At 42.4% G+C, this 14,944-nt stretch overlaps 1 long non-coding RNA gene and 1 other non-coding gene across 2 annotated transcripts; one reads left to right on the plus strand and one right to left on the minus strand.

Annotated features, from left to right (window-relative positions):
* Nucleotides 1-1,282: 1,282 nt before the first annotated feature.
* Nucleotides 1,283-14,898, minus strand: LOC120878465. Its single transcript, XR_005724551.1, has 2 exons — nt 14,476-14,898; nt 1,283-1,339 (listed from the first exon to the last, which is right to left on the minus strand). It is a non-coding gene; the product is annotated as an uncharacterized LOC120878465 (long non-coding RNA).
* On the plus strand, nt 14,538-14,619 carry TRNAS-AGA. The gene has a single exon. It is a non-coding gene; the product is annotated as a tRNA-Ser (tRNA).
* Nucleotides 14,899-14,944: the final 46 nt, after the last annotated feature.

Genomic DNA, 14,944 nt, shown 5'->3' on the forward strand with positions numbered 1-14,944 from the left:
AAACAGCAGGAATCTCCAACCAACCTCAAGAGGTTCCTCTTTGAACCTATTTCCTTTTGTCTAGGCCCTTGTGAAATGCACACCCTTTCCTCCTAAGTTCCTCCTCTCCTATCCATTTATTAGACCAAGACATCTCAGAGAGGTATCATGCTGGAATTTCGTTCTCCCAAAGGGGTAGGGTAAGTAATTCTAGAATTTCATAGAAGTCATCAGTGTAACCATGGTAGGTGACTTAAATGACCCTTTGACATTTTATTTCCTTAATCTCTGATGATATTAGAACTGATTCCAGAAACACTGATCATCTGTCCCCATTGAATCAGTTACCACTTTCCTTATGGACTAAATCTCTAAGTGACATTGGCAAAGTTCACCGTGTACCTCCCATCAAGATTCAGATCTCTCTAGAATTAACCAGTACTCTTTCCAGGTGGCGCAGTGGTAAAGAATCTACCTGTGAAGACAAGAGATGTGAGTTCGATCCCTGGACTGGGAAGATCCCCTGGAGAAGGAAACGGCAACCCACTCCAGTATTCTAGCCTGGGAAATCCCATGGACAGAGGAGCCTTCCAGGCCACAGTCCATGGGGTCACAGAGAGTCGGACATGATTTAACAACCAAACAACTGTAAGTAAAAGAGACCTTCAAGGCATAAAACCCATATTAGAAGATTACAAGGCTCAAAACTTCATTATCACTTGTATTGGTCCCTGTAACACTCCCACTTTACTGCTGAGAAAATCTAAGGGCCAAAGGGAGGTTTGTCTAGGACCTCCAAGCAATAAACAACATTGTTATCCCTGGACACCTTGTTGTTCCTAAGCCTCATTCACTACTAACATCCATTCCCACCAGAGGCAAATTCTTTCCGGTTATTTATGCAGTGCATTCTTTGATGGTTTATTCACTAAGTTGTATCTGACTCTTGTGACCTCATGGACTATAGTCCGCCAGGCTCCTCTGTCCATGGGATTCTCTAAGCCAGAATACTGGAATGGGTTGCCATCTCCTTCAGGGAATCTTCCCGACCCAGGAATCAAACCTCGGTCTCCTGCACTGCAGGCAGATTCTTCACTGACTGACCTGCAAGAGAAGCTATTTCAGTTGATGAAGCAAACCAATACCTTCTTGCCTTCACTTGGGAAGGAGAAGAATTCACCTGGACAGTAATGCCTCAGGCTTTTACGAAGTCTTTATTTCTTGCAAATCCTTAAGGCTGCAAATCCTAAAGTCCCCGAGAGCTTCCTTCTTTGTTGCAATATGTGGATGATTTGCTTCTTTGCTCCCCTTCTTAAGCCTCCTTACAGGAAAACAGCATCCACTTGAGAAAGCTTTTCACCTTAAAGGGACTTAAGGTTGACAAGGAAAATTTTCAGTTTGCCCAAACCCAGATTCAATATTTAGGGTATCTGATATTAGAACGAGGGTTATACCTGGAGCCAGATAGACTTAATGGATTCCTAAGTTTCCCAAAACTCAAAAGTGCCAACTTAGAAAAAACTTCATGGTTTTCTTGGGCTAGTTGGTTATTACTGAAATTAGATTTCAAATTTCTCTCTTACAGCCAAACCATTATATACTTTACTGAAAAAAAAAATCCAGACCCAATTTTATGGGAATAAGGAGAGACATAGCTTTCAGTGCCTTAAAGAAGAGTTTGATGAACTTACCTGCCCTGGGGTATCTCAATTATCAAACGCCCTTTTTCCTTTTTTGCATATGGAAAGGAAGGAGGCGCCATTGGTGTACTCACCTAAAAACACAGATTTTTGTTGAACCAAGAAAGTGCCTTACTTGTTCCACTTGTCTGAAGTACAAACCAGGGAAGCCTGTTCGTGTTGCTTCCTCACTTTTTACACAGCCTAATGGATCACCCATTCGAGGTCTGGCAAATGAATTTCATACAACTTTCTCTGTCTAATGACAAGCAATTAATCTCCAAAATATGCAAATAACTCATAGAGCTCAATTAAAAAAAAAAAAGAATTCAATCAAAACCTGGGCAGAAGACCTAAATAGACATTTCTCCAAAGAAGACATATAGATGGCCAAGAGGCATGTGAAAAGATGCTCAGCATCACTAATTATTAGGGAAAAGCAAATCAAAACTACAATGACATCACACTGGACAGAATGGCCATCATCAAAAAATTCACAAACGATAAACACTGGAGAGGGTGTGGAAAAAAGGGAACCCTCTTACACTATTGGTAGGAATGTAAATTAATACAGTCACTATGGATAACAGTATGTAGGTTCTCTAAAAAGCTGAAAACAGAATTACCAAATGACTTAGCAACCCCACTCCTGGGCATATATCCAGGGAAAACCATAATTCAAAAATACACATGTACCCCAATTTTCATTGCAGCACTATTTACAATAGCAATGATATGGAAGCAAGCTAAATGTCCATCAACAGAAGAATGGATACAGAAGATGTGCAGAAATACAATGGAATATTCAGTTCAGTTCAGTTCAGTTGCTCAGTCATGTCCAACTCTTTGCGACCCCATGAACCACAGCACACCAGGCCTCCCTGTCCATCACCATCTCCCGGAGTTCACTCAAACTCACGTCCATCGAGTCGGTGATGCCATCCAGCCATCTCATCCTCTGTTATCCCCTTCTCCTCCTGCCCCCAATCCCTCCCAGCATCAGAATCTTTTCAAATGAGTCAACTCTTCGCATGAGGTGGCCAAAATACTGGAGTTTCAGCTTTGGCATCATTCCTTCCAAAGAATATTACTCAGCGATAAAAATGAACAAAACTGTGCAATTGGCAGAGATGTGCACAGATGTCTGTCTAATGGATTTATATAAGTATATTTGAGTCAAGATCTGTATGTTTTCATACTGGACTAAAGCCTTTTCTTTCAGACCACTGCCTCTCCTGTGGCTAAAGTCCTTTAGAAAAGATTACCCCTACCTGGGGAACTCCTCTAAAATTCCTCTAAAATAGTGATTGACGAATCCATTTTACTGGCCACATACTTCAAAGAGTCTGCACTGTGTTTTCTGGTTCAATAACACTTTTGTTATCCTTATCACTCCCAATCCTCAGGTTTTTCAAACATACTAATGGCATTATTAAGACTCAATTGGAAAAAACAAAAGACTCAACTGGGGACTTCCCTGTAACTGAGGATAAGAATCCACGTGCCAGTGAGCATACATAGGTTTGATCCCTAGTCCAGGAAGATTGCACATGCCACAGAGCAGCTAAGCCTGTACACTTTAACTACGGAAGCTCGAACCCTCTAGAGTCCGCAAGCTCCAACTACTGAAGCTGTGTGCCACAACAACTGAAGGCCAAGGCCCTAGAGCCTGTGCTCCACAACAGAAGAGGCCGCCACGAGAACAGTGAGAAGCCCGTGCACTGCAACAAGAGCAGCAGCAAAGACCCACCACAGCCCAAACCAAATTGCTTTAAGACTGAATTGGCAAAAAAAATTAAAAATAAATAAAAAAAAAAAGACTGAATTGGCAAAATTTGTAAAGGCCCTCCAAGTACCTTGGTCAAAAGCATTGCCATTGTTGTTGTTGTTCAGTCACTAAGCCGTGTCCCACTCTTCGTGACCCCATGGACTGCAGCACGCCGGGCTTCCCTCTCCTTCACTATCTCCCAGAGTTTGCCCAAATTCAGGTCCATTAAGTCTGTGGTGATATCTAACCATCTCATCCTATACAGCCCTCTTCTCCTTTTGCCTTCAATCTTTCCCAGCATCAGTGTCTTTTACAGTGAGTCAGTTCTTCGCATCAGGTGGCCAAAGTATTGGAGTTTCAGCTTCAACACCAGTCCTTCCAATGAATATTCAGGACTGGTCTCCTTTAGGATGGACTGGTTCAGTCTCCGTGCAGTCCAAGGGACGCTCAAGAGTCTTCTCCAGCACCACAGTTTGAAAGTATCAATTTTTCAGCTCTCAGCCTTCTTTACGGTCCAAAAAAATCTCACATCCATACATGACTACTGGAAAAACCATAGCTTTGAGTAGACAGAACTTTGTTGGCAAAATGATGTCTCTCCTATTTAATATGCTGTCTAGGTTTGTCATAGCTTTCCTTCCAAGGAGCAAGCATCTTTCAGTTTCATGGCTGCGGTCACTGTCCATAGTGATCTTGGAGCCCAAGAAAAGAAAATCTGTCACTGTTTCCACTTTTCCCCTTCTATTAATATTTGCCATGAAGTGACGGAACCTGATGCCATGAACTTAGTTTTTTAAATGTTAAGTTTTAAGCCAGGTTTTTCACTCTCCTCTTTCACCCTCATCAAGAGGTTCTTTAGTTCATCTTCCCTTTCTGCCATTAGAGTGGTATCATCTACATATGTGAGTTTATTGATATTTCTCCTGGTAATCTTGATTCCAGCTTGTGATTTATCCAGCATGGCATTTCACATGATGTACACTGCATAGAACTTAAATAAGCAGGGTGACAATATAGAGCCTTGTCATACTCCTTTCCCAATTTTGATTTGGTCAGTTGGTACCTCTTCAGTTCTAACTGCTGCTTCTTGATCTGCATACAGGTTTCTCAGGAGGCAAGTAAGGTGATCTGGTATTCCCATCTCTTTAAGAATTTTCCAGTTTGTTGTGATCCACACAGTCAAAGGCTTTCACATAGTCAATGAAGCAGATGTTTTCTGAATTCCCTTGCTTTCTCTACAATCCAATGAATGTTGGCAATTTGATCTCTGGTTCCTCTGTTTTCTAAACTCAGCTTGTACATCTGGAAGTTTTCAGTTCATGTACTGCTGAAGCCTAGCTTGAAGGATTTTGAGCATAACCTTGCTAACATGTGAAATGAGCACAATTGTACAGTAGTATGAGGATTCTTTGGCATTGCCTTTCTAGAAATTCCCTGATAGCTCAGTTGGTAAAGACTCTGCCTGCAAAGCAGGAGACCCTGGTTCGATTTCAACCCAGGGATTGAACCCACGTCTCATGTCATTGATGGGTTCTTTGCCCCTAGTGTCACCTGGAAAGCTCCTCTTGATAACATATGGACTTTAGATAAAAAGTGCCTGAGTATTCACCCTCCTACCTCCTTGTTACTTAAATGTGACCTTAATAAGTTTCCAATCTGTTCACTTTCCCTCCAACTTGACACATCTTTCTTAACACTGAGAGACAAAAAGCCACTAAAACTTGAAAGTTTGACTCTTGATCAGGGATGCTTTCAGAGAAAGATCTTGATCAAAAAGGGAAAATATAAAAACTTGATAAACAGAAACCTCAGTTAAACAAATTAAGGAGACCAGAAGAGGGAGTCCCAGGTCCTGCAACGATAGCAGAGCTCAACAGGAACAAGAATGACTTTCCTTTTTTCCTGACAAGACTCAGTCAATGAGAAGCCGTGGACTTTGTTTACAACAGCCCTCCCAGCTTCCTTCTTCCCCCTATAATAGCATTCTCCTTCTCTTGTCATATAGAGATCTGCATGGCTTGTCACGGCTGCAGTGCCAAAATCACAACTCTCTGCCAATCCTGAATAAATCCATCTTTGCTGGAAAAATATCTAGCAGTCTATTCATTTCAGGTCAACACTGTTTTTAAAAAAATTTTTTTAATATAATTTACATACAGGAAAGTACAGAAATCACAAGTGCACAGCTTGGTGAATTTTCACAAACGGCGTACATCCACATAGTCAGTACCCGCAACATAAAAGCCAGCATATCCAGCACCCCCAGATACTCTCCTCATGCTACTTTCTAGTCATTCTCCCCAACTCGCGCAATCGTTATCCTATTTTCTAGCTGTCATTGCCTGGTTTTGATCTTTACATGAATGGAATCATACACTATTTCCCTTTTCACATCTGGTTACCTTCACTCTTTACTACGTTTGTGAGATTCATCCATGTTGTTACATGTTATGATATTCTATTATATACAAAAAATGGAATTTATTTATCCATTGTACTATTGATGGGCTTCTAGTTGGGGCTATTATAAACCATGCTGCTACGAACATTCCAGGAAATGTCCCTTGGTAAATACCTGCACTCGTATCTACTGGATGTGTGCCTGAAGTGAAATATGGTGCATGCACAGTGTTCTACTGGTAGATGCTGTCCAGATGCTGTGTAAGTCCTTCACATGTACCAACTATTTCAATCCTCACAGTAGTCCCCAAAATGTAGATACTATTATTAGCCCCAATTTATACAGATGAGGACATAAAGACATAGATTAAATAGCACAACCAGTAAATGAATGAATTTTATTTATAATAAATAGGGTTTAAATTCAAGAGTTTTAGGTCCAGAGCCTGTGCTCATAACCTTCAATCTATACTGTTAAGCTGAGATTTCTTCTAGAACTATACCATTCTTTTATTTTGCTAACAATTTTCCTTTACCATGCACTGATACAATGATTAAAGCACACATATACACTTGCATATAAGATAACCCTAGGAATGATTGATAATTTCTTTGATATCATTGATATAAAACCAGCTATAAGCTGGTCACTTATTTATATACAAGCATTTTTACTCGTACATGTTACTACTTATATATTACTACTTATTACTTATATACCAGCTGGTCACTTTCATATATACAAGCTGTGTGTATATATGAAAAGTTCAGATAAACCAAGGATTATTTTTTTTTCTGATGGAATTAAAAATATAAGATAGGCAAGACATCCTCAGTTACATACACAGTTATCAAACATTCTATATTAACTGGAAAACTTAAGAGTCATACTTATCCCAGGTTCCTATAGCAAGTGGTAGTTTTACACATGAAATCACCCAATATATTATATTATTTGTTCTAAGTGTTTTGAGGGGATGCATGGGGAAAGTATACATGGGGTGAACACATTCCCTATCCAAAAAGTCTCTCACATTCTTGTAAAGGACCCTAGAACTATGACAGACAAGAAGCACCAAAACATGGTTATAAGGCTACAGACTCACAAGGGAGACCAGACCACTTCCCGCTCATCGACAAGAGGAGACTAAAATGGTGACATTTTGATGAAGTCAAGAAAGACTGGTTTCTCCAAAAAGGGCAGTTGGGTCAGGAAGGGATAATAGAATGAACAAATGGACAGATACAGGAGGGCATCAAATTCTTCTGGAAAACAGCCAAAAGTGGAGTATGTTGGGAACCAGAGCATGTCTTGGGCAGAAAACCTCCCCACTAATGTTTACTGAGCACCAAGTGTGTGTTCTCTCATCTGACCCTCACAGCAGCCCAGAAAGGAAGGCACCCTGATCCTCTTTTACAAGTGAAGGGACAGGGACATAAAAAATGAAGTTAACTTGTCTAAGGCCACAGCACTTCCAAGTGCCACAGACCAGCCTTCAGGTCCAAAGCCCCCAGTCTGCTGCCTCCTGCCAGGGATAATGGATCTGAGGGGGCAGGGGAACTAGGAGACTTCCAGGCTGGGGACCTTGGACTTCACATGGAAAGCAACATAAGACCATCAGAGAGTTAGTCAAAGGGGCTTCCCTGGTGGTCCAGCAGTTAAGAATCCGCCTGCCAATTCAGGGAACTGTGGTTCAATCTCTGGTCCCGGAAGATCCCTCATGCCGCAAGGCAGCTGGGCCTGCAGTACCTGTGTGTCCTAGAGCCCACGAAGCAGTCACTGCTCTCAGCAACTGGAGAAAGCCCTCTTGCAGCAGTGGAGACCCAGCACAGCTATAAATAAATACAAAAAAAAAAACAGATTTAAAAAGAGTTAGTAAGAAACAGGATATAATCAGAGCAGTGCTCTAAGAACAGAATACAGCAAACTATAGGTCACTACTTACTATGCATCAATTGAAGTAGGTCTTGACTAGCACTTTTTTCCAAATAAAATGATAGAATAGAATGAAATGGAATTAAATAGAATAGGAAATATCAGAATACATCTCACATCAATTAAAATATAATTTCATAAAACTTTTGTCTCATTTTAGATAGATAATATAAAGAGGTAGATTAGATGGATGAATAGAGAGATTAATAGCAGAGAGATGTGTATACTGAGTTGTGTATACATGAACATATTCATGTTGACTCTTTACCTTAGCCAGAAATAAGAAAGACAAGGGGCTCATCCCCCAGGAAGAGCCAACACGGGCCCAGAGATATCAGAACCTTTGTAAACTAAGTAATGACTTCTTCCTCCCTAAAAAAAGATATCTGTGTCAAATCCCTAGAGTCTAATTCTCTTTAAGACTCACCCAAATTGTCCAGGAATATCTGAAAAGGGAGCTTTACCAATGTGAGTAACTTAAGAATCTTGAAAGGAAGAGCTTACCCTGGGTAATGTGGGTGAGTCTTAAAGGCAATTAGATGGATCCTCATAAAATAAGACACACAGAAGGCAATGTGAAGACAGAGGCGTGACTAGAGTGATGAGTCTACATGTCAAGGAATGCTAATAGCTACCAGAAGATGGAAGAGGCAAGGAACTAATTGTCCCTTGAAACCATCAGAGAGTGTGGTCCCGCCATATCTTGATTTCAGACTTCTGGCCTTCAGTATTGAGAGAATAAATTTCTGTTGTTTTAAGGCACCAAGTTTGTGGTGATGTATCTTTGGAAGCCCTAAGAAACAACTACAGCCCTGGACAAGGGTTTGGGCTTTGGACAAAACTTCAGCCTCAGAATAGAAATGGGAGTTCAATCTAAAAGTAGAATAGAAAGTGAAGTGAAGTGAAGTCGCTCAGTCATGTCTGACTCTTTGCGACCCCATGGACTGTAGCCCACCAGGCTCCTCTGCCCATGGGATTCTCCAGGCAAGAATACTGGAGTGGGTTGCCATTTCCTTCTCCAGGGGATCTTCCCAACCCAGGGATAGAACCCGGGTCTCCCGCATTGCAGGCAGACGCTTTAACCTCTGAACTACCAGGGAAGCCCAAAAAGTAGAATAGAGGGACTGCCAATTCAGGCGACACAGGTTCGATCCTTGGTCAGGGAAGATCCCACATGCCGCAGGGCAATTAAGCCCATAGGTCACAACTACTGAAGTCCATGCTCTGGAGGTCATGCCCTGCAACAAGAGAAGCTACCATAATGAGAAGGGCGTGCACCACAACAAAGAGTAGCCCCTGCTCACCACAACTAGAGGAAGTCCACACTCAGCAATGAAGACCTAGCACAGCCCAAAATAAATACAGAAAATTTTAAAATAAATTTTAAGGAAGTAAAAGAAATCCATCACACACTGGTTCATAGGGCAGCCAGGCATGCCAAATCATTTTAGTCATAACCTGCTCTTTATGACCCTGTGGACTGTAGCCCAACAGGCTCCTCTCCATAGGATTCTCCAGGAAAGAACACTGAAGTGGGTTTCCCTACCCTCCTCCAAGGGATCTTCCCAACCCAGGGATCAAACTGGTGCCTCTTACATCTCCTGCATTGACAGGGGGGTTCTTTACCACCAGCGCCAGCTGGGAAGCTCCATTAGATATAGGCCATCCCAGACCAATTCCAAAGCCAGCAATGATCGAGAAGAGTGAGTAGGTCCTGGAGTGACTCAGGGACTTGGTGTGTATGTGTCGGGGTGGGGGGGGGGGGAGCGGGGGGCGGGGCAGGGACAGGGGGTCGTTCATCGTGCAGGTAGGACTTTTCAGTACCAAGCAGGGCAAGTAGGAACTGATAGAGCAATCAGAGATGTTCTACCAGTCATAAATATCTGGTAGAACCTGGCTGCATGCAGTCTGAGATGATGTCCATTTTCAGGAAAAAAAAAAAAAAGAAAGACCAGAAAATATGCTGCTCCTTCTATGGAAGGCATCTGTCCCTTCATTCAAGGGCCAGGCACATGCCAGTGCAGAGGTGTGGAGGTAAGCACGAGGTCTGCTTTGACCCTCCTCGGTAGCCCTCACAGGCCCTCCTGGAGCTGAGACCTCCCTGCAAGCTCAGAAGATTCATTTTCCTTCAGCCGAGAGCTTCTGAGGCTTGAACGGACCATTCCGCACCTGTGTTAGCAGGAATTGGGGAAAGGAAGACCTAATCATCTCTACAAGCTTCTAACTCACAAGTCGTCAGAGAACCAGCCTTACTGTTAACATACAATGGGGATTTCCTAGTCCCTAAAAGTCACATAAAAGTATTTCAATTTAGATGCTCTCAAAAGGCACTCTTCTTCCCCACCTTCCTAGGCAATATAGGGCAAACAACTATGCGTCAGTTCAGCCCCTGTCCCTCAAGTTGATATGTGGTTGATATGTGGAAGTATGGCTGAGGAACTAGAGCAAACTGGTCAGCCTAAAATGCTGAGTTCCTCCCTAAGAGGCACTATGGCCAACTGGGGACCAGGAAGGCCACTAGGCACTAAACCTAAGCCCTGGCCTGCGAGACATTTCTAATGGCCTCCATCCATTTGGTTCTTACTTTGCCTGGTGGCTCAGATGGTAAAGCATCCACCTACAATGCAGGTCTGGGTTCAATCCCTGGGTCGGGAAGATCTCTTGGAAAAGGAAATGGCAGCCCACTCCAGTATTCTTGCCTGGAAAATCCCATGGATGGAGGAGCATAGTAGGCTACAGTCAGACACGATTGAGCTACTTCACTTTCTTTCTTTGCCTTCATTATAACGCCTAGCTCAAACTTTTACTCCCCCACATAGCTCCCCAACTGATCCTTTTTTTTTGAATCAGGTTTAACTTTCTGAAGGCTAAAAATCATAAAGCAAAAATTTATTTGAGACAAGGAGAGAAGAGGGAGCTGGACTCACAGAATGATAGAAGTGAAAAAAAATATATTTTAATGTCAAAGCCTCAAACAAAGGCTGGACTACTGACTCCTCAGGGGGTTGATGGGTTTGAGCCACAGGAATTAGCACTTGCCTCTTTGGGTTGATCTGTTTGTTGGTTGCTATGTGGATTGGTGATAAAATATCCATTTGGGTGGGATCAAAAATTATATTACCCTCTTAGAGCACATCTGTGAATACTGGCCTTTTGAACAAATGACTGTAGTTCACCAGGTCTCTGGGCTGTCAGAGGCTGCTTCCCAAATACCAACTTTGAGCCTAGCCCTACCATATGGACTCATGGGGGTCCATGAAAAATAGTGTTCGAGGGGCCGGAAAGCATGAGAAGTTCTGACAAAAAGTGACAGGGTTTGTCCAGGCTGCTGAAGAGAAATGTACTGAAACTAGAAAGACGAAGGAAATGCACACCTTTGGAACGTGTCTGTGGATCAAAATACATCCTAACAGATTCTTGAGAGAGCGCCGGGAGCCGTGTTAACCTTGGCATTGCTATCATTAAAAGGCTATGCTCATTTCTGGCACCTAACATGGGACACTTTGACAGCAACAGGGTTGATGGAAGAGGAAAGAATCTGTTTTGCAGTTAAAAAAAAAAAAGTTCTCGGATTTCTCAGGCCATTTGAAATCACGCCAGAGAAATACTCGATTTCAACATTCTTCAGCTCTCTGCGATGATGCCGCAAGTGGTGTCCCCCACATGTGATGATGTATTTCAGAGCCAGAGTTTTCTCAAGATGTTCCAAGTCTGCAGGCTCCTGATCCTTTTTCAAATTACAAAGATGATAGGATCCCAGTGAGAGTTGTGATTAGTCTAAACTCTCCACAGCTGTGAGAGACGAGTGTACAAATTCCAATAAAGATTCTGCGTGTTCTGGACTGAATTTACCTATGGGGCACTGAGGCCTAACTTGGGGACCACTTAAAAGAATCAGAACTGCCCCAGTGCTATTCCATCTCCAGCATTAGCAGCTGGAAGGCTGGCAACTGTTCTTCGAAGATGCCTCCCCTCACACCCACGACACTGTCACTGCCCAGCAGTGAGTACCTATTTTTGGTGTAGGGAGAGAAAAGCATTAATACATCGACCCAATGGACTGTAGCCTGCCAAGTTCCCCAGTCCATGGGATTTTCCAGGCAAGAACACTGGAGTGGGTTGCTATTTCCTTCTCCAGGGCATCTTCCCAACCCAGGGATTGAACCTGGGTCTCCTGCATTGCAGGCAGACTCTTTGCCATCTGAGCCACCAGGGAATCCCTATTAATGTATGGGAATCCAAAGAGGCCTTGCAATTCATGATGTGAACAGCTAGGACAACTATAAAACACCTTGTAACTTAAGAGGTTGGCCTGAACTGTGTGTGAGAACAGAACCAGTTGTATTACCACCTCTAACTCATTTAGATCAGTGCTAGCAAGAAGGCAGGTTCCGAGCAGTCTTCAGTTACTTGGCAAAGTCAGCAGGGCTTTAGTTTTCTTATTTTGGACACCTTTTCCCTAAAATACTTCTTTGGAATGCTAAGTAAATGTAATAATACACAGCACGCCACTTTTACCATGCTTAATAACTGTATTGTCTGAAGACTCTTGGCTATACTCCTTTACGAAACATCTGACACTTGGCATGCTTTCCAAGACTGGGAAAGAGTTAGGGGACAAGTATTCACACCACTGTCAACACATATTAACAATTACAGAGACAATACAAGACTATTTTGGAAAAAAAATGAAAAAATATGTTTTTTTAAATTGTTTTCTAATATGATTTGCATGAATTTTCCAAAGCCATGTATACATTCACCAGGTACAACCACCTCCACTGCTTAGAGTCCACTGAAGTGCACCTGGTATTGCTCCTGACATCCGGAGTTTTTCTTTTTTGTTTTTTTTGTTTTTTTTGGCCACACTGTGTGGCTTGCAGGATTTCAGTTCCTCCACCAGGGCTTGAACTTGGGCCACAACAGTGAAGTCTGGAATGTTAACCACTAGGCCACCAGGGAAGTCCCTGGAGATTTTTAGTAGTGTGCTTTCATTTTCCAGTTTATAACACAGCCATCCACATATGTGGATATGGCATTTCTCACTGTAGACATTGAACTTGACTTTCTCTAAAGCCAGAAAGACCACACAACTGAAGTCAGAAGTTCCAAAGAAGAGATGATAAGCTGTAAGTGAAATTCTCAAAACACCTACCTCTGGATGATCGACACATGATATCTACACACTAAAATGGCGGTGGGAGTGAAGGAAGAAGGAAATAAGCTTCATTTTTCCTAATATTCATATAAACAAAACACAAAATTAGAAACACTTCCTCTTTTATCTTTCACAATCCTTCATGCAAATCTACATGCTAAGTCTTTCCACTACTCATGGTATACCTCAGATTTCATCTTTTATAAAGAAAAATCAAATTATTAACTTAAGTGTATTAAACTGTATGCCAACTATGCATAACTCCCCCTGGAAGCATATTGCAAGGGTAATTTCAGTATCAAGTGGTTTACTCCTATCTTTCTGCTGGAGGTCAGTTCTGAGTAGAAATCACCCAGCAAGGCAAGTTGGGGAAAAACAAAACAAAATATCAATATACTGAGTGGGATGTCATACGATGCAACAAGATTCTGATAGTTAAAGTAAGAACCAGGGAAGCCTGACAAGTAAGGGGAACAGTTGCCTTGCTGATTTGCCTGGTGGTAAAAATTAGTGACATGCTGATAAGTGCCTGACAACTAGCTCTAGCAAGAAAAGTATTTTGTACCATTTGCAATATCCCTGGTGTAAATACACCCAGGAAGCCTAATTTCAAGCTACCCAAGTGACATCTCTGAATGGGAAGTTAGGAAGAGGTTCACAACAACAGACCACTGTATACTATTTCAGATACAACAGATGTAAATAACCTCAAACATAAATTATAATAAAATGTAGGGTAATAATCAGACCGTGAATTCTGACTACTGTTTTTGTTTTTTAATATAGTTAATTTAACTGTAAGTTTACATAATTTAATTTTTTAATAGTGGTTGCATTTAATAACTGGCTTCCAAAAGTCATGAATATTGAAAGGTTGGCTCTACATTTGCTCCATCATAGGTTGTCTGTTCAGAATATCTATCTTTAACAGATATTCTGAACAGACAACAAAAAAAACAAGTAAATGAAGCTACTAATTCATTTCGATCGAAGTATCTCCAGAGTTTCCAAGGTTGCCAACCTCTGTGCAATTCCCTTTCAAAAATACTCAAAAGTTCTGGTTTCAGTGTGCATACATAGTATTTACAGGAGAGACAATATCTTGCAGGTGTATCACACATCATACTTTTCCAAGCAGTGTCTTTAAGACACTGTGGGACATTCTAGCCCTGCATAGTGAATTTGAATCAGTGGGGAACACTATTTTAATGCGTGGTGGGTAAAAAGAGTCCTGGAGCTGTTTGTTCTTAGACAGCGGCGGGGGAGTGGAGCTGATCACGCAAGGAGGCCGGGAGGCTGATCCGGGGCTAAGATTCCCAGTTATCTCCGGAAAAATGCACACCTCTGCAAGCCAGTGTACAGCAGCACCAACCTTTCTTCCCTCTCTCTTGTTTTCTGACTAACTAGCGACTTTACTAAAATTCCGTTTTTTCTGATTGGAGATACTCTCAAGATCCCCTCCAAGAAACTAAAATTATTAAGAAGTAAAACATTCAAATGTGCGCTTAATCTGACAGAAAAGCTTTGTAGTGTTTTCCCCGTGATGCAAACATACCTGTTACTAGACACTTGTGTGCAAGCTCTACATAGATCTCACTGCCAAAACCATCACCAGCAGTAGTCGTGGCCGAGTGGTTAAGGCGATGGACTAGAAATCCATTGGGGTCTCCCCGCGCAGGTTCGAATCCTGCCGACTACGGGAAGTTAACATTTTGACACACGTGCTTATTTCTCTTTTGCAGGCTTCTCCGCAGACATTTAAGGAATTTATGAACGGCTGGGATACGACTGGGATCCCAAGGGGGCTAGACGAGGAGGAGAGGACAGAGCTAGGGAGTCGGGCGATTGTGGTTACAACCTGAGTCCAGGAGGAGCGGGAGACGGGACAAAACACTTCAGACAATCGGAAACAGGAAAGCCAGTAGCGCAGAAACGGACAACGCCGACCTCCCGCCCCGCCGCCGGAACGTTCGCGCAGCCCGGGGGCCTCGCGACCCCACCGAGTCTTTGCGCGCGAGCTTGTC

The sequence above is a fragment of the Oryx dammah genome, unplaced genomic scaffold (genome assembly GCF_014754425.2).
Source record: "Oryx dammah isolate SB20612 unplaced genomic scaffold, SCBI_Odam_1.1 HiC_scaffold_19, whole genome shotgun sequence".
NCBI classification, from domain to species: Eukaryota; Metazoa; Chordata; class Mammalia; order Artiodactyla; family Bovidae; genus Oryx; species Oryx dammah.